Raw genomic sequence first — 11,648 nt, 5'->3', positions numbered from 1 at the left:
GGAGGAACCAGGAGCCTGCCCCAAGGCTGCACTCTAGTTTCAAGTCTGCTCCTCCTTTGTTTCTGCATTCCCTCCCTTCACTGATAAGCAACTGTTTGAATCTACCCTTTGGAACTCAGGTAAGGCCAAGGAAGCTGAAGGAAGCCTATTTCCTACAAGAAATGGGAGACACAGAAAGGATTTGTACCCTGGGAGGACCCCACAGGGTCCTGCTCAGTTTCAACATCACTCTCTTTTTTGGCTTCTTGCCACTTACTGGCTGCTCCGTCTCAATGTCCCCCTTCTGTCGCTCCTCTTTTTTTCTGACTTCTAAATGTTTGAGTGTCTCCAGGCTCTGTTTCGGCCTCTTTGTTCTTTCTTATTCACTAAGTCATCTCATTCAGTCCTTTGGCTTTAAATACCATCTGTAGGCTGATCATTCTGAAATGTACATTTCTATCCTCAGATTCTCTCCTGAATTCCAGACGTGTATTTCCAACTGCCTACTTAGCATTTGGATCTCTATAAGAAATCTCAGACTCAACATGTCGAAAACCCAGCTGTTGATTTCTTGCCAAACTGCTCCTTCACAGTCTTCTGCATCCCTGAGTCACTTTTGATTCTTTCTTTCTTACCTTCCACATTTAATCTATCAAAACAGATCCTTGATCCATTCTCTTTTCTCCAAGCCACCACCATTTCTCAATGAACAACTACAAAATTTGCCTGCTTTCACATCTGCCCTGCCTATATTTTCCACAAGAAGCCAGAGTAATCACTTAGCAACTTAAATTAGGTAAAAACAGTCCCTTGATTAAAACCTTCCACCAGCTTCTCATGATACTTCAAATAAAATCTAAATTCCTTAACCTTACTTTGAAAGTCCTACGTGACCTGGACACTGTCTACATCTCTGATATAGTTTTGTTCCCTTTTCTTCTTTGCCCATTCTGTTCCAGCTGCACTGGCCTGCTTTGGATTCTTCCAACCTAGTAAGCCACTTCTTTCCCTTGAGTTTTCATGTGGCCTTAGTGTTCCTGGTGAATTTAAGGTTCTTGCTTCATTAGGAGAGAATTCGGAGATGAAGTGACAGGTAAGACATGGATTTATTTAGAGAGAAACACATTCCACAGGCAGAGTGTGGGCCTCTCAGAAGGCAAGAGAGCTTTGAAATATGGTGTGGTTAGTTTTTATGGGCTGGGTAATTTCATAGGCTAATGAGTGGGAGGATTATTCTAATTATTTCAGAGAAAGGCCGGGGATTTCCAGGAATTGGGCCACTGCCCACTTTTTGGACTTTGATGGTCAGCCTCAGAACTGTCATGGCACTGGTGGGTGTGTCATTTAGCATGCTAATGTATTACAATGAGTGTATAATGAGGCTCAAGGTCCACTGGAAGTTGAATCTTCTGCCATCTTGGACCTAGTTGGTTCTAAAGAGTTTTTGTCATGTCCTATGGCCATGTCATTCTTTTAAAGGTTGTGCCCTGACCCCTTCTCTCCTGTTTCATTAGCAAACCTAAAGGGCATCTCTTCATAAAGGTTTCCCTGACCACTCATTCTAAAGGTACCCAAACCCTTTTTTTAATTGTCTGCATAACACTTTTATCTACCAGATAATTTTGTGTTGATTGGCATTATCTGTCCCAACTAGAAAGTGATCAGAAACCTTGTTTTGTTCATTCTTGTGTCCCCTGCATAATTTGACATAATACTCACGAATCATCCACAGGACATTGGATATGAGAGTCTGAGGCGCAGTTGAAGAGGTGGGAGATGTTATCAGCTGAAACCTTATGCAATACTTTCCCAAGACTACTGATTTATCTTCCAAGTATTTCTCTGTTCCACCGCTTTCCCTCCATCATCCAAGAGATGGAGAAGGCGCAAAGGTGTCATCACCTCTTTCCAGGATTACTTGCACAGTTTTCCAGCTGATCTCCCTGCATTCCAGCTGTCCCCTCCAATCCATTCTCCACCTCAGTTTTCAAATCACAAGTCTCATGTGTTACTCTCCTGCTTGAAACTCTTCAAAGGCTCCCAATTATCTGCAAGATAGTCATTTACCTAACATAGAATACAAGGGCAACTCCTCTCTCCATGGTCTTCTCATGCTTTATTCTCCAGGAACACCCAACTACTTGCAGGTCTCTGTGAATACTTTGCTTTTCCTCATCTCTGTGTCTTTGCTCTTGCTTTCCACTCTGCCTTGGAATGTCTGTCCCTTAGAAGCTGTGTGACCTTGGGACATTACTTATTTTTCTGAACCTTAGTTTCCTAATAGTCATAATTCTTCACAGGGGCAGAATGAGGGCCAATTGGTATAAAATATAGAGAATAAAGTACATGCCCGGTATACAGCATGTGCTCAACAAACTACATTTTTTTATTAGCCATGTGAATATTAACAACGATACTATATAATAATATTGTGGAGCTAGTATAGGATTTCTGATAGTTTCTTGACCACTTGCCTCAGGGAAAGTAACCGGATCTGGTTAAAAATTCAAACTACCAGCTCTGATTCTCTGATCCTCCGATTTAGCTCTTTCTCTGTCCTGCCTGGAAAGTTTGCCATTCACATAACTCTCACCCCATGATTCTCAAATCTGCAGAGACAAGATAAGCTCTTGTTTCTCATTGGGCCCTTGGGACTCTCCCTGGCTGTACACCCAGGTGAATGGTCAGTTGAGATTACCCAGCTTTCCCATGTCTTGGGATTGGAAATGAAAACTTTGAAGTTTTTCTGCGATCTTTCCCATGGACTTGCTAAACAACCAGGCTTCAGCGACTTGCAGAAGCCTCCAAGAGGCGGCCTCTTGGCAGAGGGATGCTCGTAACAACAGGCTAAATGGGTCCTGCTGAGTTCAAAGCACTTTGACACCAGTTGTCTTCCTATCACTGCAAAGGGGTTTAGGCATCTACCTAGCATCTTGTAGACTTTGAGACATGAAGAAGGATAATGACATGTTATGAACTTCCAGGGTGTGGTGGGAATGGTGAGGAAAGGGCTTTGGGGCCAGTGACATGGTTTAGCCTGGAGTGTTCCACAGGAACACAAAGCAGACTGGATCGGAAGGGGACCCAGGTGATTATAATATACTTTCAGGCTTTAGCTGCTCTGAGCTCTGTGAATTTCAAACAGTCTAATAGTCAGTTTGGTTAATATATTCATTTACATAGAGACTTTAAAAACTAAGCCAGTGATTACCTACCGAATACCTACCATATGCTAAATACTGAGTTAAGTGCTGTGGAAAATTCTAAGATTAATCACGGTCCCTGCCCTTTAGGAACTCATAGTCTGGTGGGGGATATCAGACCTCTAGATCAATAACTGAAGTAGAGGGTGGAAAGTGATAATGATTCAAGATAAATATAAATAAACTGTAAAGCAAGTTCAGAGGAGGGAGAACTATTCAACAGCCAGTGAAAGATCTGGAGCTGAATTTTAGAGCAAGAAATTTGCACTAAACTTAAAGGATTAGAGATGCAGAGGGCATGCCAGGTGCAACTGTGGCAGAAAAGCCTGGGTGTGTATAGAACTGCCACAAGTTTTGTTTGGTGCACAAAAGAGATTGGAAAGAGAGATGGAAACTAGATCGTAGGGGTCGTTATGGTCTGTGTAAGAAGTCTGGACCTTATTCTGCAGGCAGTGAGCAGTGCAGCAGCAGTGCAACCTGATGGGATGAGTGTTTTAAGAGGAGCTGGATGTAGACTGTAGGACAGGAGGATGGAAAGGATGGGATGTGGAGGACATTATGCAGTTGTTAGGTTAGTTCAGGCTGGTGGGATGGAGAGGAGCGGGCAACCTGGACAGGAGTTTTGGGTAGAATTAGCACAACTTTGCAACTGATTATAAAAAGAAACATGGGACAGACATGAATCAAAAATACTATGGGGACTTCCCTGATGGTCCAGCAGTTAAGACTCCGCCCTCCCAATGCAGGGGTCCTGGGTTCGATCCCTGGTCAGGGAACTAGATCCTGCATGCCTCAACTAAACATCCTGAGTGCCACAACTAAGACCCGGTGCAGCCAAATAAATAAATAAATAAATATTAAAAAAAATAATATGAAGTTTCCAAGCATGGGTGGCTGAGGAGATTGTGGAACCAATAGTGGGTACAGAAGGCAAAGCATATTTGGAAGGAAATGGGAGGAGTTCAGTTTTGGACAAGAGGAGTTTGAGGTGGAAATTCAGACTTTAGAGTATGGGAGGGAAATGGCTCTGGAGATGTAGAATACAAGATTGTCTGTATTTAATAGAAGACAAAGCAGTAGAATTTCATAAGATTTCAGAGGAAGGAGGGAGGTCTATTCTTTATGGAGAAAGAATGAGAACCAGTGTGAAAACAACTCTGTACTCTGGGGTCAGAGAGACCTGAGTTTGAACCCTAGCTCTGCCACATACTTTTTGTGTGACCTTGGGCAAGCTACTTAACCTCTCTAAGCCTCAGTCTACTCATCTGTAAGATGGGATAGAAAATAGCATTTTCCTTGGAGGAGATGTGAGGATTAAATAAGATGATATATGTAAAATATTTAGAATGGTACCTGGCATATGTTCAATAAAAGCTAGATATTTCAAAAAATTTATTACCACTAATAATGGGAATGATTGTGGACAGACACTTGGGGGCACTGACATTTTTGGGGGGGTGGGGGGAGAGAAGTCAGAGAAGAAGGTAGGAAGAAACAATGGAAGATCAATGGATAATGATTTTGTAACATAAGGAGAGAGTTTCACAAGGACTTGGTTTCATAAGGAGAGAGTTTCACTGTTATCAATTGAAATGAGAAGTTAATGTAGATGAGTAAAGAGAAAACACCATTAAATTTTTTTTTAATTTTATTTATTTATTTTTGGCTGCGTTGGGTCTTTGTTGCTGAGTGTGGGCTTTCTCTAGCTGCGGCGAGCAGGGGTTACTCCTCATTGCAGTGAGTGGGCTTCTCATTGTGGTGGCTTCTCTTGTTGAGGAGCATGGGCTCTAGGTGCGTGGCCTTCAGTGGTTGTGGCACGTGGGCTCAGTAGTTGTGGCTCGTGGGCTCTAGAGCACAGACTCAGTAGTTGTGGCACATGGGCTTAGTTGCTCTGCGGCATGGGGGATCTTCCCGGACCAGAGCTTGAACCTGTGTCCCCTGCATTGGCAGGCGGATTCTAAACCACTGGGCCACCAGGGAAGCCCAACACCATTAAATTTGGAAGAAGAAAGCATTAGTTTGCTAGGGCTTCTATGACAGTACTACAGACTAGGTGACTTAAACAACAGAAATGTATAGAATCACAGTTCTGGTGGCTAGAAGGCCAAGATCAAGGTGTTGGCAGGGTTGGTTCCTTCTGAGGGTATGAGAAAGAATCTGTTACATGCCTCTCCCTTAGCTTCTGGTGATTTGCTGGCAATCTTGCCATTCCTTGGCTTGTAGACACAATACCCCAATCTCTGCTTTTGTCATCAGATGGCGTTCTCTCTGTGTGCATGCCTGTGTCCAAATTCCCCCTTTTTATCAGGACACCAGTCATATTAGATTAGGGCCCACCCTACTCCAGGATGACCTCACCTTAACTAATTATATCTACAACAACCCTATTTCCAAATAAGGTCACATACTGAGATACTGGGGGTTAGAAATGCAACATATGAATTTTTCTGGGGGGGGGGTGGGGCACAGTTCCACTTGCCACAGGGAAGGTGGCCTTTGGAAGAACAGTTTCAGCAGAGACCAGATTATACATAGGACAATAGAAGTCAGGAAGTGGAACTCTGTGGTGGAAGGGTAACAGAAGAGCATGGGACAAATTGAAGTAGATTGACCGTGAGGGCAGAGAAAATGTTTATATTGAGGACAAAGCAAAACGGATGTCTGAGCAATAACATGTGTCCATGTCCAAGTCCAGAGGGTGGACTTTTCTGTACCCTCCTGCCTGGTCCCTCTCTTTTCTTTTGTTTTTGCCTGGATTATATGAAGAATTGGTTTATCTCTCCAGTTTTCTCATGAAAAAAATTGTCACTGAGAGAGAAAGAAAGCAAGCATATGCAAGCAACCCTGATTTATATTATACTACAGAAATATAATGAGGGAAGGAGAAATGAAGTCCTCCTTTGGGTATAAACAGAGCATATGCACTCAGAGAATTTCAGGATTTCTTTTAAAATTCCTTTTTTTTTCCCCCAAAGAAGATATGTAGCTTAGAATGAAGAACATTTCCTTTGAGAAAAAGCTTTAAAGATAGTAATAATCTTAATTAAATAGTCTTTCATATTCAGAAGGGAACAAAATTATAAATGTACATGCAACTTTCTCAACTGTATGTTCTTTTTAATGGTATTAATATATCCCTAGAGATAACAGTAAAGCTTCTTCCTAATTAGGTAGTATTTTATTAAAGTGAATGAAATTTCACGTTAGTTTGAACATCATTTTCAAGAATTAAATAGTAACCATAGTCTCAGATAAAGTGGGTTTCACTTTCTTCTATGGAAATTATTGGTGCTGGTCAAAAACTAGTTTTAGGATGAAGGAAACAAGGAGCCTTCTTGCTAAATGAAGACAATTCAAATTCCCTGCGATCTTGCCAAGCATGACCATGTTATTGATGATTCTACTTATGCCAAGATAGCTATCTTAAGTAAAAATTAGAATAATTTAAATTTTGTATAAATCTAACTTTTACAATTGACTGATTGTTTTAATCAAACAAGTCAAAGTAATTTACATTTATGGATTCAGCCTTAATTAACCTCTAAGGGCACAGTATGGAGCCATGGCATGGGAACTCAGGCTGGAAGCAGAAAGACTTGAGTTCAAACCCTGGTTCTAAGATTAAAGAAAAAAGAGAGGAAAAAGTATGTAAAATTGGAAATGATGGAGATTAAAATAACTGTACATATAAATTCCCCAAAGGAATAAACTGAAGTGAAAAATATAAATGTACCAATTACCAAACATGATGTTGGAAAAGTGATTAAAAAGCTAAGATTTTTTTTTTTAAAGTATTTTGGTCATCATTTTTTAAAAAAAATTTATTTATTTAATTAATTTATTTTTGGCTGTGTTGGGTCTTCGTTGCTGTGCGCGGGCTTTCTCTAGTTGTGGTGAGTGGGGGCTTACTGTTTTGTTGCGGTTCACAAGCTTCTCATTGCGGTGGCTTCTTTTGTTGCAGAGCATGGGCTCTAGGCGCATGGGATTCAGTAGTTGTGGCTCTCAGGCTCAGTAGTTGTGGCTCGTGGGCTCTAGAGTGCAGGCTCAGTAGTTGTGGTGCACAGGTTTAGTTGCTCTTGGCATGTGGGATCTTCCGGGACCAGGGCTCGAACCCGTGTCCCCTGCATTGGCAGGTGGATTCTTAACCACTGCACCACCAGGGAAACCCTAAAAAGCTAAGACTGAAGAAGGCAACAGGACCAGACAGATTCACAGTCGAGTTTTTTTCCTTATTTTAAAAGAATACATAGTTCAAATGTTTTATAAACTAGTCTAGGTCATAGACAATGATCACATATGAATGTAGATGCAAAATTTCTAAAATATTAGCAAATAGACTCTATTAATGTATCTAAGAGTAGTAAAACAAGTACAGTTTATTCCAAGAATGCAAATATAGTTCAGTACTGGAAATCTATCAGCATAATCCATTAATCAACAAGCTAAAGAAAAAAAATCAACTTATCAATTGAAAAGACATTTGAAAATTTAGCAACTATTCCTAAAAAATATTCTGAGTAAAATAAAGATTATTTACCAGAAATGAACAGCAAATTTTATCCTAAATGGTAAAGTAGTAAAACCATTTCAGTTCAAACCAAGAACTAGACAGGAGTGCCTACTCTCCCCATTATTATTTAACATTGTCTTGGAGGTTCTTGCAAATATAATAAATAGATAAAATAATCGGTAAAAATACTGGGAAAGAGGAGAAGAACAATCTCTTTTTCTGACCATATGATTATATACATGGAAAATCCAGGAAGCTGTAGTAAAAAATTTCTTAGAATTAATAAGGTAATTTGGCTAGCTGTCTAGCTGCAAGATATATAAAAATCAGCAATTTTTATCTATTATAAAAATAAACAGCTACAAATGGAAATGTTAAAAAAATAAAAACAACAAAGGTATAAAATAAAAAGAAATTTAACAGGAAAGGTATAGGACTTATATCAAGCAAATAATTCATTAGAAGTTGTGTGTCTTATAGAGGGACATAAAACAAGATATAAACAAATAGAAATACCATGTTTTTGGATAGGAAGACAATATTAAAATGGCTAATTCTTCCAAAATTAATATATGAATTTAATGCAATTTTTTTATGCAATTAGGATTCCAGTGGCTTTGGAGTGAGGAGGATTCAATAAAATAATATTAAAGTTTATATAGAAAAATAAATGCCCAAAGATGGTGCAGAAAAATATGATAAAAAGACTAGTGAGAGGACTACCCTGGTGGCTCAGTGGTTAAGAATCCGCCTGCCAATGCAGGGGACATGGGTTCGATCCCTGGTCCAGGAAGATCCCACATGCCTCAGAGCAGCTAAGCCCGTGTGCCGCAACTACTGAGCCTGCGAGCTGCAACTACTGAAGCCCGTGGGCCTAGAGCCCCTGCTCCGCAACAAGAGAAGCCACCGCAATGAGAAGCCCGCACACCGCAGCTAGAGAGAGCCTGTGCGCAGCAATGAAGACCCAACACAGCCAAAAAAAAAAAAAAAAAAAAGACTAGTGAGAGAGGATTTACAAGATGTCAGAACATACTATAAACTAAATGTTGTATTGGCATAGGAATAGGTAACTAGATCAGTAGAATAAAATAAATAATCTGGAAATAGATCCTGCAATGTATAAGCATCTTCTGTATTAGAAAATGGATAGTTTAGTTCTGTGGGAAAAGGATACATTTTATGATGAATGATCCTGGCAAAGCTGGCTGTCCATTTGGAAGAAAAACTTGGACCCCTATCTTATGTATGAAGCAGCACTAGAAGCCCCCAGAATCAAGATGAATGGGAAACCATCCCAATAAACACATTTTGGATAAAAAAATAAAATAACATAAAATAAGTAAACTAAATAGATAGTTTTTATATCTATCTTTAATAGATAATTAAAGATAGTTGTAAAAATTAAATATAAGATAGACGTAAAAACTAACTATAAAAAAAATTAAACTATAATATCTTGCAAGATATTCTGGGAGACTACATTCCTGGATTTTATGAGAATTGCTAGTGATGAGGAAAGACCGTTTTAAGCAGAAGCTTAATCATATTTAACTGTATAAAAATTCACACTCTTGTATGGCTAAGATATCATGGGCAAAGTCAATAGACAAATGACGAATTTGGAAAAAATAATTGTAATGCAAGTGACAGGTGGAAGATTTGTTATGAAAATATACCAAGAACTCTTACACAAGGCAAGCTAAAGATGAACTATCTAATAAAAAATGGCCCAGTCATATAAATAGGCATTCTGTGGAACAGAAAATTCAGTTGCCAGTAAACCTACGAAAAGGTGCTCAAATTCATTAGTAGTTAGAGAAATGCAAATTAAAGTAATAATGAGGTTATTCATTACCTCTACCTGATTGTTAGAAACAGTAGTGCCAACTACTGGTGGTGGGACGTAGAGAAAAAGGTACTTGCCTACTTTGCCAAAGGAAATATGAATTATTTCAGTCCTTTTGTAAAGAGATCTGGCAACTTCTTCTAAAAATAAAAATATATCTTTTCTTCAACCTAGCATTCCCTCTTGAAGACTTTCTTTTATACAAATGAACCCATCCTGATTTGAAAGGATTTCTGTAAGATACTGTGTTTTTTTGTTCTCTCTCTCTCTTTTTTCTTGGCTGCAGAAAGCTTTATTTTTCCCATTTGGTCTAAGGCTTGGGAGAGGGCTCCAGGGTGGTTAAAAAGCTGTGAGAAGCTGCAGAGAGGGGCTTCAGGTAGAAGCCCTGACACCAGAGGGGCTCCTCAAAGGCCACTGAGCTCCAAAGGCTCCTAGTCATGACTGAGGGTAAGCCTGTCAAAGACATACTCGTCCAGCCCAGCCTGGGGACCAGCCAGCCTGCGGAGGTTGGTCACGTGATCGCTCAGCTTCTTGACGGCTTTTACCTGCTCATCTAGGAAGTGGCTCTCCAGGAAGTCACAGAGGTGGGGGTCTGCGCGGGCAGACGGCGTGCAGATCCAGAAGGGCCTGGTTCAGGTTCAGTTCTTCTCCCTGAGAACGGCGGCTTCCACAGCGTCCTGGGTTTTACCCCACTCATCTTGCTATGGCTTCTGCCCGTCCTGGAAAAGGGCGTGGCAGCCGCACTGGTTTTGCATTTTCAAGAGACGCTCGGCGCCCTCGTGCTTCTCCTGTGTCAATCCATGGAAAAAGTGGCCCATGCCCTCCAGAGCCACATTGTCGCGGTCAAAACAGAAGCCCAGAGAGAGGTAAGTGTAGAAGGCCCGCAGGGCCACGTTGGCCAGGCGATGGACAGCGGCCTCCACCCCAGGGGAAAAATTCTGACGAATCTGGGAGCTCATAGTTAACGGGTAATAAGGAGCTAAGCTCAGAAAATGGCGTTAGCTGGTCCCGGAGGCCGAGGATAGCTGAGCGGCTGGTTCCCGAGGTTGCAACTGGAAGAAAGGTTGGAGGGTGGTTGGAGGCTGGAGGAAGGGGCGTTGCTGGGTCTGTTCTGGCCAAACACCATGGAAGCAAGAGACAGAGCCGGGGGCACTGCCGAGTGCACTGCAAGACTAAGATATTGTTAAGTGAGAAAAACAAGGTGCCAGGAAATGTAGATAATATGATTCAATTTTTATAAGAGAAAACTTCCATGGAGGTCCAGTGGTTAAGAATCCGTCTTGCAATGCAGGGGACGCTGGTTCCGTCCCTGGTCGGGGAACGAAGATCCCACATGCCTTGTGTGCAACTACTTGAGCCCAAGTGCTCAGTAGTTGAATTGGGCGATTGGGATTGACATGTATACACTGATGTGTATAAAATTGATGACTAATAAGAACCTGCAGTATAAACAAACAAACAAACAAAAAACCAACTAATACTAAACTTTCTTTGGGTTATTTGTGTGGAAATATGTTAATATAAATGTTTCAGACATTACATGAAATTTCTAAAAATCTTAAAAAAAAAAAAAAAGACCCCATGCAGCCAAAAAATAAATAACGATTAAAAAAAAAGTCAAAAAAAGATAATATGATTCAATTTTCATAAGAGAAACAATGAAAAGCTTCCCCCACTCTGAATATGAAGGTGTGAGATTATATAAATATGGAGAAATACATGGACAGATTCATGCTAGGTTACTGACATGAGTTTTCTGTGGTATTGCATAGAGAGGGGAAGTTAGTAAACCAAATATAATGTCGTCAACAATTTTCTGTGCAATATATTTACTTCTTTTTCCAATTAAAATGTTTATTTTACTGAAATTATTTGTATGAAGGTCAATTTTTTTTCATATATATTTTTTGACAAAGACTCAACTAATTAGCAATTTTTTTCCTACCTAGCTTGACTGGTTATAACTTTTGCTACTGTGAGTTTTCTTTTTGGCCATAACTTTTTGTTTGTTTGTTTGTTTTTCTTTTTTTTTTTGGCGGCACTGCAGGGCTTGTGGGATCTTAGTTCCCCCACCAGGGATGGAACCAGGGCCCCCAGCAGTGAAAGTGCT

The 11,648-nt window shown here is 40.4% G+C and overlaps 1 pseudogene across 1 annotated transcript; it reads right to left on the bottom strand.

Moving 5' to 3' along the window:
- Nucleotides 1-5,634: 5,634 nt before the first annotated feature.
- LOC309668070 (ferritin light chain pseudogene) lies at nt 5,635-10,870 on the bottom strand (annotated as a pseudogene). Its single transcript has one exon. The product of its transcript is annotated as a ferritin light chain pseudogene (transcript).
- Nucleotides 10,871-11,648: the final 778 nt, after the last annotated feature.

Source organism: Balaenoptera physalus (genome assembly GCF_965194825.1).
Source record: "Balaenoptera physalus genome assembly, chromosome: 10".
Classification (NCBI taxonomy): Eukaryota; Metazoa; Chordata; class Mammalia; order Artiodactyla; family Balaenopteridae; genus Balaenoptera; species Balaenoptera physalus.
This window is presented reverse-complemented; position numbering and strand designations above follow the sequence as displayed.